Consider the following 16,610-nt stretch of genomic DNA (forward strand, 5'->3'; position numbering starts at 1 on the left):
AAAATGATAGTCACAGAATATCACAGGCTCACATAACAGTAAACTTAAAAAATGATGCTGAGGAATATTCAAGGAAGGGTGGAGTGCTTTTTGTTTTGTTATTGGTGGAGGTCAGTTACTACTTTAACAGAAGTCAAAGAGGCAGATTTTGGAGGGGACTTCGCTGACTACTTTCAATTTTTCTTTCTGGTATAAGGTCTCATCTTAATGATAAAGAGTAAATGCACCCAACAGTGGTTAACGGTGTGGATTCTGGAGTCTGACAGGCTCTCCTTCAAATCCTGGCTGTGACATTTATTGGAGGTAAAGTCCTAGGATGAGCAACCTCTCCAAACCTCAGTTTCTTCATCTGTAAAAGACCCATGCGACTGTTGTGAGGATTAAATTGGATGATGCATATGAAGTATCTGGCACAAGTGGTGGCACTAGTGATAAAGGACCTGCCTGCCAATGCAGGAGATGTAAGAGACATGGGTTTGATCCCTGGGTTTGGAAGACTGCCTGGAGGAGGGCATGGCAACCTATTCCAGTATTCTTGCCTGGAGAATCACATGGACAAAGAAGACTGACGGGCTATGGTCCATAGGGTTGCAGAGTTGGACACGAATGAAGCGACTTAGCATAGCACAAGTGTACAGTCTGGCACATGGTAAACACTCAGTTTGCCTTAGTTATCATTTAAGTGTTATACTCAATAACACTCTTGCTTGATTCTAAGACACCTCTCATCACTTTGAATGTTTCTGAAACAAAGATTTGTCTTATTAACTGTTGTCTTTGCTAAAAATTTTCTTTTCCTCTGAAACCCTGTTACTAAATCAGTGGTATATGTTATAATTGATGCCACCATAGAAGAGAGAAATACATTGGGTGTAAACAGACTTAACATTTATGCCCTCCTTGTTCTCCTAGTTCATTAGTTAAGATTCACTTCTTGTTACTATTCAGTTCAACTGGTCAGACTATGTTTGGTTGTGCTGCTGTTCTAGTCATCTCAGTCAACGAAATAAATCCATATATCTTACATCTAACACAGCCATTAGGCTTTAAGGCCGTAGACTCCCCATGCTAACCAGCCATTATCAAAATACAAGATAAGAAGAAGTAATTCTTTTACTGATATGGTTTGGAATTTCTATAGGAAATTTCAGGTAGCTAATTTAGGTACTAAAACTCATTACACATCCAAAAAACACATGGTAGATGTCTTATGATTTTCCTCTATGATGTTTTGTACAAGAACCTATTCAGTAACAAGTCACTATAGTTATACTTTTCAAATGTCAGTAAATTAATTTTGACAATGAAAAAAAGTAACAAAGGAAGAGTATTAATATACATGCACATGTAATTCACTAATTCCTCTTCTAAATTCTTCCAACTTGCCAGAATTATATTAGAACCACAAAAACAGAGCCAATAAAAACTAGTTTGGCTGCTCTTTGCCCTTTCTTTCTACAGTGCATTAGAAATTACAGTATTAGACATTTGTTTAATTAGAAACTAGGCTTGCTTGTATTCAAGACCTGGTCTTTTCTACTGAAAGCTTACCTAGGCCACCTTCTACTTACAACAGGAAACCAAACCATTCCATACAGAGGTGTCAAAACAATCAAAACACAAACTGGCTAATGGACTTTCCTAGGAATAAAATGCATAGCCATCAATGTGTGATCTCTTGACTACTTTCTCCTAAAAGGAAGGAAACTAGTAATTTCTTGTAACTTAAAAGATTTGCTATCTAGGAAATTACATCTGGTAAAATCAGAAAAACAGAAACAAAAATCCTATCTAGGCTCTATACACCTAGGTCTCAAATCATGGGGTGTCCTTTGATAATATATCCCACTCACGTCCTCTCTCCCCCTTTAAAAACTGTCCTCAGGTTCCTGGGATTGGCTTCATCCCAGCTGCAACAGACTGAGACACTATTCTACTGTTTTTCTGTCTGAACTCATATGCTTTATCATACTCTATCTGGGGTTTGCACAGAAAGTTCAAGGATTAACAATGAACCATTCCTTAGTTCCTAAACCTACATTACACCTGCATCTTAAGATGCATCCTTAGCAGGCTGCACTGATATGAAAAAGTATCTTCTTTCTTCTGCATTCCTGCTGGCTCCACTTGTTCTGTAATCCTTGAAGACCGTAACAGAAGTATCTTGATTTGAACTCCAGCAGGTCTGTTTCTCTCAAGTCATTTGTCAACGCTCACCTACGTTACTTGAGTCACCGCCACCTTGGATATACACACTGTGGTGCTCAATTATTCAGATGCAGTTGGTTCACTTCCTTGTTCTTCCCCTTTCTGGCTTTGGGCCACTTCACTTCTCAGCAGTTTTTCAACCAGCAAAGTGAGAAATATAGTACTGGCATATAGTAGGTATTCAATAAACACTGTTCCAATATCAAGTAAATAAAGCATGAAATAAGGCAAAATTTTTTCTTTAAGCAATACTATAAAGACTTGGATGGGAAGTGGAGATGATTGGTTAAAAATTTAAGTTCTCATTATTTGTGAATTTCATCTGCCCAGGTGAGTGGTTTACCAACATTTTCTCAGCAATTGAACTATTGTTATACATGAACTTTAACAGAGCAATCTCATAAATAAAACAGATAAAAGTAGACATACTCCAGCAGTATCTTTGAATAAGGTCAGGGCCCTCACCCATAGAATACAACTTCAAACTCTTTTTGATGCTAATAAAATCCCAAGAGGTATACGCAGAATGTAGGAGCTAGAGTCCTAAGTTCTCCAAATAGGCCCATTAGTTTTGTGAAGAAATGAAAAGGGCAAATTCATATATCATCAGCTGAAGATAAAAGATGTGGATTTGCTAAGCCTCATATGCGTGTGTGCTAAGTCGCCTCAGTTGTGAGGACTCTTTGCGACCCCATGGACTGTAGCCCACCAGGCTCCTCTTCCATAGGATTCTCCAGACAAGAATACTGGAGTGGGTTGCCATTCCCTTCTCCAGGGGATGTTCCCGACACAAGGATTGAACCTGGGTCTCATGCATTGCAGGCAGATTCTTTACCATCTGAGCCACAAGGGATATGGAACAGTGTAAATAACAACCATTATAAAATAAAATAAAAGAAAGCATCTTTATTAGAACATTGTCCCTCTTTAAAGTTGGCATTAAGTGGGCAGAAGTCTGGAGGCAGCCGGAGCATTCAGTCATGCACAGGCCTGTAGGAGGTCCCGCCCACCAATATGACTACACCATAATCTCTTTCACCTCACTCAGAAACACTGTTTAAGAGTTGTGAATGTAAAATAACCTTAACCAGTAATTTCAAACCAGGAGAACAAAAGGAACATGATTGAAACTAATTTACATTTTCAATTATTACTACAAAACTTTCGAATCTATGCTCTTCTTTTTGTGGTCTGTTTGTTTTTAAATGATCACCTTTACCTGACAGGAAGGGCATGTGTGAAAGGGGTTCTAGAACACTGGCAATGGGGAGATAAAGAGAAAACAAACCAGCTCTCCATGAAGCTATGTATCCCTCAACAAACAAGACAGAAGAATGGTAACTATAAGCAAATACATGCCTATACTGCTTAAAAGAAAATAGAGCTTCCTGAGGTCCATCATTGTTTTTAATGATTATGTTAAAAAAATATTTAATTATTTATTTGTCTGCATCAGGTCTTAGTTGTGGTACATGGGCTCCAGAGCTTGCGGGCGCGAGGGCCTACTTGTTCTGAGGCACGTGGTATCTTATATCTTAGTTCCCTGATCAGGGATAGAACTGCGTTGCTTGCATTGCAAGGTGTATTCTTAACCACTGGACCACCAGGCAAGTCCCCTACCATTGTTTTTAAAAACAAAAAACATGCTGCTCTAAAATCCAGAATTTCCTATTCAAAGCTTTGTCATGTGTTCAAGGCTTTACTTTTTTATTTAAATAGTTAGAACTTGCATATGGCCTGACACTCCCACATCTAGCCCATCTCAAAAGCTGGGCTTAGGAAAGATCTTCCTTTGTTTTTACTTTAGCAAAATGAGAAGATTAACGTTTTGTTCCTCAAAAGAGATTTTTGTCATAGCTTGATATTTTCTCCTTGTGTAGATTCCTTGACAAAAAGCGAAGCAGGGGCTCCCAATCACACATCTATTGTATTTATGCGAACTGTTTACACAAGGTGGCAGGCGTTGGGACTTAATGTCATGTAATCTCAATGCCACATATTTAATTCATCTAACTTGTGTAACAGGAGCTCCCTTAGTTCTATGTCTCCACATATATCCCGCAGGAGACACAGGTTCGATCCCTGTGCTTCCCTAGTGGCTCAGTGGTATAGAATCTGCCTGCCAACAGGAGATGCTGATTTGATCCCTGGCTAGGGAAGATTCCCTAGAAAAGGAAATGGCAACTCACTCCAGTATTCTTGCCTGAAAAATCTCATGGACAGAGGAGCCTGGCGGGCTACAGTTCATGGGGTTGCAGAGTTGGAAAAGACTTATCAACTAAACAACAACATCCTTGAAGTAGAGTTATATGTTATCACCAGGCCAAGGAAATTTTTCTTTCATTTTTACTTTAAAAAATTTCACAATGAGATTAATTTGGGAGAGTATATATGGTATAGTTCTATGATTTTTAACACATGTAACATCCATGATAACCAGGATCCACAACAGTTTCAAAATTGCCTTTTGCTGCCCATTTGTATTCAGACCATTCTCTAATCCACGACAACCACTGGTTCTCCATCATTACAGTTCTGAAATTTCAACAATGCCATTTAAATGGAATTAAACACTATGTGCTCTTTTGAGTCTAGCTTTTTTTCACACAGCATAATAGCTTTGAGACCCATCCAAGTTGCTATATGTTATCAGTAGTCTGTTCTTTTTATTGCTAAGTAATACTCCATGATATGAAAGCTTGACAGTTTATTTACTCATCCACTTAAGTGTGTTGGAGTTGTTTCTAGTTTGGGGCTATTATGAATTCAGTTCCTTAGAAACATTTCTGCACAGATTTTTACATGGTTATAATTTTTCATTTCTCTAGGGTAAATACCCAAGAGGATTCCTAGGTCATACAGAAAGTATATATTGATCTTTATGAGAAACAAACTGTTTCCCAGACTGGCAGCACCATTTTACATTCCCACCAGCAAAGTAAGCATGAAGTTTCCTGTTGCTCCACATCTTCACAAGCACTTGGTACTGTCAGTATTTTGTATTTTAACCATTCCAGTAAGTATGGAGTGCTATCTTGTCAAGGTTTCAATTTGCATTTCCCTGATGCTAATAATGGGGATTATTATAGGGGATTGGAATGCAAAAGTAGGAAGTCAAGAAACACCTGGCATAACAGGCAAGTTTGGCCTTGGAGTACAGAATGAAGCAGGGCAAAGGCTAATAGAGTTTTGCCACGAGAACACACTGGTAATAGCAAACACCCTATTCCAACAACACAAGAGAAGACTCTACACGTGGACATCACCAGATGGTCAACACCGAAATCAGATTGATTATATTCTTTGCAGCCAAAGATGGAGAAGCTCTATACAGTCAGCAAAAACAAGACCAGGAGCAGACTGTGGCTCAGATCATGAACTGCTTATTGCCAAATTCAGACTTAAATTGAAGAAAGTAGGGAAAACCACTAGACCATTCAGGTATGACCTAGATCAAATCCCTTATGAGTATACAGTGGAAGTGAAAAATAGATTTAAGGGACTACATCTGATAGACAGAGTGCCTGATGAACTATGGACAGAGGTTCATGACATTGTACAGGAGACAGGGATCAAGAAAATCCCCATGGAAAAGAAATGCAAAAAAGCAAAATGGCTGTCTGAGGAGGCCTTACAGACAGCTGGGAAGAGAAGAGAAGCGAAAAGCAAAGGAGAAAAGGAAAGATATTCTCATCTGAATGCAGAGTTCCAAAGAATAGCAAGAAGAGATAAGAAAGCCTTCCTCAGCGATCAGTGCAAAGAAATAGAGGAAAACAACAGAATGGGAAAGACTAGAGACCTCTTCAAGAAAATTAGAGATACCAAAGGAACATTTCATGCAAAGATAGGCTCGATAAAGGACAGAAATGGTATGGACCTAACAGAAGCAGAAGATATTAAGAGGAGGTGGCAAGAATACACAGAAGAACTGTACAAAAAAGATCTTCACGACCCAGATAATCACGATGGTGTGATCACTCACCTAGAGCCAGACATCCTGGAATGTGAAGTCAAGCAGGCCTTAGAAAGCATCACTACGAACAAAGCTAGTGGAGGTGATGGAATTCCAGTTGAGCTATTTCAAATCCTCAAAGGTGATGCTGTGAAAGTGCTGCACTCGATATGCCAGCAAATTTGGAAAACTCAGCAGTGGCCACAGGACTGGAAAAGGTCAGTTTTCGTTCCAATCCCAAAGAAAGGCAATGCCAAAGAATGCTCAAACTACCGCACAATTGTACTCATCTCACATGCTAGTAAAGTAATGCTCAAAATTCTCCAAGCCAGGCTTCAGCAATACGTGAACCGTGAACTTCCAGATGTTCAAGCTGGTTTTAGAAAAGGCAGAGGAACCAGAGATCAAATTGCCAATATCCGCTGGATCATTGACAAAGCAAGAGAGTTCCAGATAAACATCTATTTCTGCTTTATTGACTATGCGAAAGCCTTTGACTGTGTGGATCACAATAAACTGTGGAAAATTCTGAAAGAGATGGGGATACCAGACCATCTGACCTATCTCTTGAGAAACCTGTATGCAGGTCAGGAAGCAACAGTTAGAACTGGACATGAAACAACAGACTGGTTCCAAATAGGAAAAGGAGTACGTCAAGGCTGTATATTGTCACCCTGCTTATTTAACTTGTATGCAGAGTACATCATGAGAAACGCTGGGCTGGAAGAAACACAAGCTGGAATCAAGATTGCCGGGAGAAATATCAATAACCTCAGATATGCGGATGACACCACCCTTATGGCAGAAAGTGAAGAAGAACTAAAGAGCCTCTTGATGAAGGTGAAGGAGGAGAGTGGAAAAGTTGGCTTAAAGCTCAACGTTCAGAAAACTAAGATCATGGCATCTGGTCCCATCACTCCATGGGAAATAGATGGGGAAACAGTGGAAACAGTGTCAGACTTTACTTTTTTGGGCTCCAGAATCACTGCAGATGGTGACTGCAGCCATGAAATTAAAAGACGCTTACTCCTTGGAAGGAAGGTTATGGCCAACCTAGATGGCATGTTTAAAAGCAGAGACATTACTTTGCCAACAAAAGTCCATCTAGTCAAGGCTATGGTTTTTCCAGTGGTCATGTATGGATGTGAGAGTTGGACAGTGAAGAAAGCTGAGCGCCGCAGAATTGATGCTTTTGAACTATGGTGTTGGAGAAGACTCCTGAGAGTCCCTTGGACTGCAAGGAGATCCAATCAATCCATCCTAAAAGAGATCAATCCTGGGTGTTCATTGGAAGGTCTGATGTTGAAGCTGAAACTCCAATACTTTGGCCACCTCATGCGAAGGGTTGACTCATTGGAAAAGACCCTAATGCTGGGTAGGATTGGGGGCGGGAGGAGAAGGGGACGACAGAGGATGAGATGGTTGGATGGCATCACCGACTCGATGGACATGGGTTTGGGTAGACTTCGGGAGTTGGTGATGGACAGGGAGGCCTGGCGTGCTGCAGTTCATGGGGTCGCGGAGAGTCGGACACGACTGAGCGACTGAACTGAACTGAACTGAACTGAATAATGAAACAACTTTTCACATTCTTATTTGTCATCCTTATGTTCTCTGTGGTAAAGAATCTGTTCAAGTCTTTTGTTTATTTTTAAATTGGAGTGGTTTTCTTTTAATTGAGTTTTGAGAGTTCTTTATATGTATACTAGAGACAGGTCCTTTGCTGGATATGTGATGCGTAAACATTTCCTCTAAGTTTATGACTTGTCATTTCTATCCCTTAATAGTGCCTTTTCAAAAGCTTAAGTTTTTATTTTGATGAAGTTCAAGTCATTTTTCCTTTTTTAAATTGATCATTTTTATCTCCCGTTTAAGAATTCTTCACCTAATCTGAGGTCATAAAGATTTTCTCTTAGGTATTACTTCTTAAAGTTTATAGTTTTGCACTTAGAGCTGTGATATACTTTGTTAATATTTGTATAAGGGAAGATTTTAGCTCAAAGTTTATTTTTTCAGCATATGAATGTCCAACTTTTTCCAACATTACATGTTGAATGGGCTATTCATTCTTCATTAAATTCCTTTTGAATCACTGTTAAAAATTGAATGGCCAAACTTGTTTGAGTCTATCTATTCTGTGGGTCTAGGTTTCTATCCATTTGCCAATTTCACACTGTTCACTACTGTCGCTTTAAGTCTTACAATTGATTATTGATTCCTCCAACTTAATTTTTTTTCAATTATGAATTTACTTCCTTTAACAAATATAGGACTATTGAGGTAATCTATTTCATCTTGGATGAATTCTTATAGTTTTCAATTTTTGAGGAATTGGTCCACTATTCTTAAATTGTCAAATATGTTTAGTATTCCCCTATCCTTTTAAAGTCTGCAGAGGCCTAGTATTCTGGATATTGCTAATTTGTATCTTTCCTTTTTTTTTCATCTGTCAGCCTTGCTAGATGCTTATCAATTTTATTGATATTTTCAAATATTCATGCTTTTGTTTCACTGATTTTCTCTATTCTTTCAATTTAACTAATATATCTTCACTATCTCTTTCCTTCTGTTTGTTTTGGGCTTATTTTACTCTGCCTTTCAAAAAATTTTCTGAAAGTGGAAACTCACATTATTGACTTGATACCTTTCTTTTTCTCTAATACAAACATTTAATGCTATCAATTTCCCTCTAAGCACCGCTTTAGGTGCATCATCTTACTGTACAGTTTTTTACTTTTCCCCTTTGATCTTCACCTGATTCTGACAGCATGATTATTTAATAGTTAACTGCCAAATGAACATACTTATATTACCAACTGGGTCAATAAACAATCCCTTGACACTTACTACTTGAGTATTTTACAGATTTTGTGTGTCTATGATCCATAAATATTGGTAATTGGTCCACTCTGCATTACAGTAGGCACCATAGTATATATTGTCTCAATCATTGTTTTATATGTATTTTCATTTTCATTCAGTTCAAAATATTTTCTAATTTTCCTTGGGACCTCCTTTTTTTGACCCTTGGGTTATTTAGAAATGTGTTGTTTAATTTCCAAGAACTTAGAGATCTTCTGGTTATTTTTCTCTTTATGACTTCTAGTTTAATTCCATTACGGTTACAGAATATACTTCGTATGATTTCAATTATTTTAAATTCATTGAGGTTCTTTTTATGATGCAGAATATAGTCTATCATATAGTCTATCTAGTCTATCTTGTTGAATGTTCCATGTGCACTTGAAAAGAATCTTGATCATGCTATTGACAGGTAGAGTGTTCTGTGTATATCAATTAAATTCCATTGGTTGACAGTTCTTCTATATCCTTGCTCATTTTTTGTCCAGTATTTCTATCAATTACTGAAAGAGGAGTGTTAAAAGTTGCCAAGTATAATTATGGATTGTCTATTTCTCCTTTCAGTTCTTCCAGTTTTTGCTTCAGGTATTTTGAAGCACTGTTGTCAGGTGCATACAGATTTTGGGTTGTTTTCTCTTCTTAGCAAATTAGCTCTTTTATCATTATGTAAAATCCCTCTTTATCATGAGTAATTTTCTTTGCTCTGAAGTCTAATTTTCTGCTATTAACATATCCACTCTTTCTTTTCATTAGTGTTTGCATGGTATATCTTTTGCCATTTTCTCCTTTAGCCTACCTATACCATTATATTTGAAGTTAGTTTCTTGAAGACATTTTATAATACTTGCATCATCAAAAAATATATTCTGATAATTTCTATCTTTTAATTGGTGTAAACACATTTAGAACATTTGCATTTAATGCAGTTATTGATATGTTTGGATTTGGGTGTGCCATTTTATTATTTGTTCTGCTTTTCCTTTCTCTTTTCTATTTCCTGCCCTCTTTTGGGGTTATTCAAACATCTTTTTATTATTTAATTAATTGTGGTTTTGACAACATCTCTTTGTAAAGTTAATCATTAAGGATGACAATATATATACTTTAGAATTAAAAATTTACCATGTAAATGGAATGTAAAAACCCACATTGGTCCCTTTTCCCTCCCTCCTTTGATGTTGTAATTGTCTCATAAATTAGACCTACACACACTGAAAAATGGTAGAAAATGCTATAATTTTTGCTTTCACCTATCAAAAATATTTCAAGTAACTCAAGAAAAGTAGTTATTATATTTACCATTTCCTTTTCCTTCCTTTTTTCCTCTTTTTAATTAATTATTTATTTTTGGTTGTGCTGGTCTTTGTTACTATGGGGGCTACTATTCAGTTGCAGTGCTTGGGCTTCTCACTGCAATTGCTTCTCTTGTTGCAGAGCACAGGCTCTATGGCGTGTGGGCTTCCGTAGCTGCAGCACATGGGCTCAGTAGTTGTGGCTCCCAGGCTCGAGAGCACAAGCTAGATGGTTATGGCACACAGGTTTAGTTGCCCCATGGCAAGTGAGATCTTCCCAGATCAGGGATTGAACCTGTGTCTCCTGCAATGGCGGCTGGATTCTTTACTGCTGAGCCACCAGGGAAGCCCTCTTCCTTCATTCTTGATGTTCTAGGTATCTTTCCAGTATCATGTCCCTTCTGTCTGAGTAACTTAGTTCAACAATTCTTTCAGAGTGGGTCTGCTGACAATGAATTCTCTTAGCTTTCCCTCATCTGAAAATGTCTTTCTTTTACCTTCACTCCAAAAGATCTGGGGCGGGGGTAGATTAAAAACAGTGAGTTGATAATCGTTTAGCACTCCTTTAGCACTTTATAAACACTGTACTACTTCCTCTGGCCTCCACGTTGTTTCTGATAAGAAATATGTCATCATGTGAATCATTTTCCCTTATGCATGCTCAGTCACGTCTGACTCTTCTTTGTGACCCTGTAGACTGTAGCTCACCAGGCTCCTCTGTCCATGGGATTTTTCAGACAAGAATACTAGAGCGGGTTAATATTTCCTCCTCCAGCGGATATTCCCAACCCAGGGATTGAATCCATATCTCCTGCATTGGCAGGCAGTCAGATACTCTTCCACTGAGCCACCTGGGAAGTCCATTTTCTCTTACAAAACATCATTTTTCTCTGATTGTTTTTTAAAACTCCCCCCCCCCGACATACACAGTTTGATTATGATGTGTTCCAGAATGAATTTCTTAGGGTTTATCCTAATTGGGATTCACTGAGCTTTCTGAATCTGTCAGTTTGTCTTTTGTCAAACTTGGGAAAGGTTCACATTATTTCTTCAAATTTTTTTTTCAGCCTGGTGCTTCTCCTCCTTTTTTGGACTCCAACAATATGAATGTTAGACTGTGTATTATTGTCCCACAGGTCCCGGAGGCTCTGTTCTGCCTAACCCCTTTGTCTTTTTCTACCTCTCCTTTAGATTGGATAATTTGTACTGATCTATTTTCAAGTTCACTGGCTGTTTCCTGTGTCATCTCCATTCTGCTACTGAGCCTACTCAGTGAGTTTTTAAACCTTGGTTAAACTTTTTGGTTCTAATATATTTATTTGGCTCTCTCTTTTTTACATCTATTTCTTCTGTCATATAACTGTAAAAGCATCAGTTCAACCTTGACTTTTAATTTCTGACCCCTGCCCCACCCCGCCCCATGTAAGTTGTGCTTTTTCTGTTTCTTCTTCTACCAGGTAGTTCTGAACTGCATTTTGGACATTTTGAGTAGCATGAATCTATGGGTGTTACTTAAATTCTATGGACAACTGTTGGTGTTTTTGTTTTAGCCGGCAACTGACTTCATTAGGTTTGGGTTATGGATTCCAACCCACTTTCTCTGGACTGTGGGCCTGATCTCAGTTCACCTTTCAAAACTGTGGCAGTACTTGCTATATTTGTCCCATGTGTACTCCACCCAGAACTCAATCGGGGTTGTGGTCTTTTACTTCAGTTCTCAAAGTTTCTGATATGCTGATTAGGCTCAGATCCTTTTCTTCCAGATTGCGGTATGAGCCCCAAAGTTCACCAACAACTTTATGGGGTCACCTTCCCTGAAGTTGTCTTTGTCTGTGATCTCCCAGGTACCTTCTAGTTCCCAGCAGCTAGCCAGAAAGCTGGGTCTTTACTTCTTTCCTTCCTTTCTTAACAAGGGGAGAGGGGAGTTGAGTGTTTTGGCTCTTGGTGACTACCACTGCAGCTTTTGTTTCCAACGGAAGATCACTTGGGGGCTGGAGCATGAGAATGAAAAAAAGAAAAACTTTCGGGATTCCCATATCTTTTCTAGTAAGGGGATTCCCTTACTTCTCTAATACATGTTTGTAACTTTAAGATCTAGATTGAAAATTTTTATCTTGTAAGGAGCCTTAGTTTACCATATCTCTTTAGCACTATGTAGTAATTCTATAATATACTGTTACTTTTTAAGAACTTTTGTTTTATTTCAAATGTCTCTGGTTGGTTCCTTATATTGAAGCTGTTTAAGGGCAGAAACCATGGCTTCAAAACCTTTTTTACTTGCCACACCCCAGACAAGGAGCATGGAAGAGAGACAATATTCAGTAACTGTTTGGTTGACAGATGTTCCAATTGGTCTTTATAAAAATAAGAATAATTTTGCACAATATGAAAATGAAGAGAGAATAATAAAGTAGGGGGAACGTAAGGTGCTAGTTAATCATCAAGGTACAGTTGGTTCCACTACAATGTTTACTTTGAAAATGAGAATTAATTCCAATGCCATTGATATATCAGGAAATAATGTGAACATAATGTGAATTTTATGTCTGCTTCTGCAGGATTCTGTCTGTAAGAAAAACAAGGTAAATGCAGAAAACTGCATCCAGATGAATCAAGCCACAGAGGAATATATGTAACACACATATACATACACCCCTCAAACACTGACCAGCTACCCCTGTTCACTGAGTGTGTAAAAGCTACACTAACCCACACCTGGTGTTTGTTATGATTTTCCTTCCAATTTCAGATAACCTTCCTTTCACCACTTCACCATGACTCTTGAGCTGCAACCTTTCTGATGTTCACTTTCACAAGTAAACTTCCAAGTCTTTTGCAAGGTAAAATGGTGTATTTATTGTAGTATTTATGTATTTCTTAGCTACTGAAGATATGTAACATCACACCACTGTTTTCATTAGGTTCCTATATGCTTGTTTGAGTCACTGATGAAATTTTGGTGGGTTTCTAACCTGTGTGTCTTTTCCATAAAGCATCTGGTTGTGATTTTACGTAACTTGGTAATTTTTAGAAACATAGGTATGGAGTTATAGGAGAGCTGAGTGCAAACGGAGAGGCTGGGGGGAAGACTGGTGGAAGGACAAGTGTAGGGATAAAAACAAAGGACAAGATATGGACCACACTACCACTATGTTTGTTCTTAATTTCAAAATTTGCCCTCCTTTTCCAGGCGGCTACCAAAGATGGCGGAAGGGCAGGTCCTTGTGCTCGATGGCTGAGGCCATCTCCTGGGCCCCCCGGCGGCCACTGTGGCCAAGCAGGTGCTTCTGGACCGGAAGGCTGTGGTCGTGTGCTGTGAGGGCATTAATATTTCTGGCAATTTCTACAGAAATAAGTTGAAGTGCCTGGGTTTCCTCCCCAAGCCGATGAACACCAACCCCTCCTGTGGCACTTCCGAACCCCAGCCGCATATTCTGGCAGACAGTGCGAGGCATGCTGCCCCACAAGACCAAGAAGGGCCAGGCTGCTCTGGAGTACCTCAAGGTGTTTGATGGGATCCCATGACCCTATGACAAGAAAAAGCGGACAGTGGTTCCTGCTGCCCTCCAGGTTGTGTGTCTGAAGCTTACTCGGAAGTTTGCCTGCCTAGGGCACCTGGCTCATGATATTGGCTGGAAGTACCAGGTGGTTAACGGCCACACTGGAGGAGAAAAGAAGGGAGAAAGCCAAGATCCACTATCAGGAAAAGAAGCAGCTCATGAGGCTACAGAAGCAGGCTGAAAAGAACATTGAGAAGAAAACTGACAAATTCACAGAGGTCCTCAAGACTCATGGATTCCTAATCTGAGCCCAATAAAATTGACTGTTTATTCTTCATGCTTGGCCTGGCCTGCCCTTCATCAATCACCACCCTCGGATGTGGGGGCCCCACAGGGGCTGCCATGCAGGTGCCACAAGCAGACCGGGTATAGCTGAGGGGCATTAGTCAGTGTAGGCAGTTCTAAGGGCTGTGCAGGCATCATTGGTCTGCAGCCTATTGGTTCATGAGACTTTTAAGACATGAACAGTTGGAACAACCAATGCAGTTGCAATATTGGCAGAAATGAGCTGGAAGACTTAATTGGAAGGGACCTCCATGACTTAAAGGGTATCTGTTCAAGCTTCCCACATGGTCAGATACTATACTCTGCAGCTGTTAGGATGTGAAAGAACGCCCAAAAAGTGTCTCTGGAAGAGAAATTTCAGCCAAGGGGTCACAGGCATTGCCTCGTGTCTTCCCTATATTTTGTGATCCCAAACCAATAAATTATTTTTTTAAAGAAAAAAAGAAAAAGATTTGGCCAAGAAGATTTTCTTTGATCTATAATGATCCAAAAAGAAGAGCAGAGTCCAACACCACTAAACTGGGGTCTGGCAGCTAATCAAACCAAAGATTAGTTTACTCTAAAGGTTTAACTTACTGCTTCAGAGTAGAAATGACACAGCTTCCTGAGGCTAGTTTCCCTAACAGAGCATCACTAAATAAGACTGTCTAGGGAAAGGGTACAAGAAGGCACAGAAAAAACTCAACAATGTCTTTTGCTTCTGCATCTCCAGTTATTTGTAGCCTACCAATCCTTCCAGTCCTAGCTTACATTTCACCTTTTCTATGCAATCATCTCAGCTTTGCCTTTTCTAACCACTTATGTACATGTTTAGACTAAAATTAGTATAGCAGTTATTAATTACTTCCTGCCATCCCTTCAACACACCTGCATATGGATGAACACACACCCATCTGAAACAATGGTTTGTTCCAGCTGTGATTCTCATGACTTTCAGGGATCTCTCAGTAGGAGTAGGAGTCTGTGGTATGTCTCTGTGTCCAGAAATTTTACTTCATCAGCTAGACTGTGAACTTAAAGTGGAACACAAGTCATTTTCCCCTCAAAAACCTATTAAAAACAAGGACAGTGCTATGCCATGTGTGTGTTGGGTCGGGTGGGGTGGTTCTGCAGAAGATGGTTTGCGTCTTTTGCATGGCACAAGAGTTGGCCATTAAGTCTGTGTTTAGGAAGAATCAGTGATTTGGGTAAGGAGTCCATGCAATTACTAATATTTACTTTGAAAATTACTTTTTTTTTTATGGAGGAGAAAGAGCAGCTTTATTGTTTTGCCAGGAAAAGGGGGAACACAGTAGGCTAGCACCTCAAGAACTGCACCCCCCTCCCTGGTGAATATCCATTCTCCCCCACATGCCCCTTTTAGGTGAGTAATTTAAATGTATTAGAATCTAATTCAGAATCAATGACTACAGGAAGGAATCCCTCTGCCATTCACTGTATATAATAACATTAGGTAAACAATGATCTGAATAACAAATTCTATCAGTTCTGGCTTAAAAATTCTATCTAGACTCTAACCACGTCTCATAAGCTCTCTTACTATCCTGTTAGTCAAGCTGCCAGATCTTTTGCCTGGACCACAGTGTCAAAGTAGTTTACTTAAAGTCAGATCATGGCATTCCTCTGCTCAGAATTCCTCAATAGCTTCCCAGAATTGAAGTCAAAGTCCTCACAATGGTCTGTATAGCCCCTCACAGTATCCCCCCACTGCCTTCCCTGTTACCACTCTCCCCACTGTTCGTTCACTCATCTCTTGCCACACAAGCTCCTTGCAATTCCTTAGACGTGTCCAGCACGCTATCTCAGGCCCTTCATACTTGCTGTCCCGTATGCATGGCATGCTTTTCCTCCACCTACCTGCATGGCTCACTGCTCATATTCTTCTGGTCTTTTCTCAATATTGAGAACTTCCCTAACAATCCTATACAGATTAGCAACCCCCAGTTGCCTCAGTCCTTTCCTCCTTACACAGTTGAATTTTTCTCCACAATACATGCTACTACCCGCCCCGGGTGCGTGTGCTAAGTCGCTTCAGTCATGTTCGACTCTGAAAGCCCATGACCATACTATTGGGCGTTCTATCTTCCCATACTAGAAGGTAAGTTCCATGAGGACAGGGTGTTAATTTAGTTCCCTGCTACATCCCTAGCGGCTGTAACAATGTTGGCGCAGAGTAGGGGCTCCATAAACTTTTGTTGAATGAGTTTGGAGTATATAATAAGCAACATTATTTATAACTATGACTCAAAAGCATAAAATGATCTCTGCTTGGCATTCCGAGAGAAACATATCCCATATCAAGGTTATCATCAAGGTTAAGTCCAAAAGAGTAAAGTACAAAAATTATCAAGGCCACAAGAAAGATTTCAGACTCAGAAATCCTGCTCTGTAACTAGAGCGCTGCCTTAAAATGTAGGAAGCTTTGGAAATCTCAGTTTCTACCATTCAGTT

At 39.5% G+C, this 16,610-nt stretch overlaps 1 protein-coding gene and 1 pseudogene across 10 annotated transcripts in view; one reads left to right on the forward strand and one right to left on the reverse strand.

Annotated features, from left to right (window-relative positions):
- POLA1 (DNA polymerase alpha 1, catalytic subunit) overlaps positions 1 to 16,610 on the reverse strand; it is a 390,759-nt gene that overhangs the window by 168,427 nt on the left and 205,722 nt on the right. The gene's annotated exons all lie outside the window — the stretch shown is intronic.
- On the forward strand, positions 13,518 to 14,151 carry LOC145537146 (large ribosomal subunit protein uL13 pseudogene; annotated as a pseudogene). The gene has a single exon (XR_014076235.1). The product of XR_014076235.1 is annotated as a large ribosomal subunit protein uL13 pseudogene (transcript).

This window comes from Giraffa tippelskirchi, chromosome X (assembly GCF_054371585.1).
Source record: "Giraffa tippelskirchi isolate mGirTip1 chromosome X, T2T-mGirTip1v1.2.pri, whole genome shotgun sequence".
NCBI classification, from domain to species: domain Eukaryota; kingdom Metazoa; phylum Chordata; class Mammalia; order Artiodactyla; family Giraffidae; genus Giraffa; species Giraffa tippelskirchi.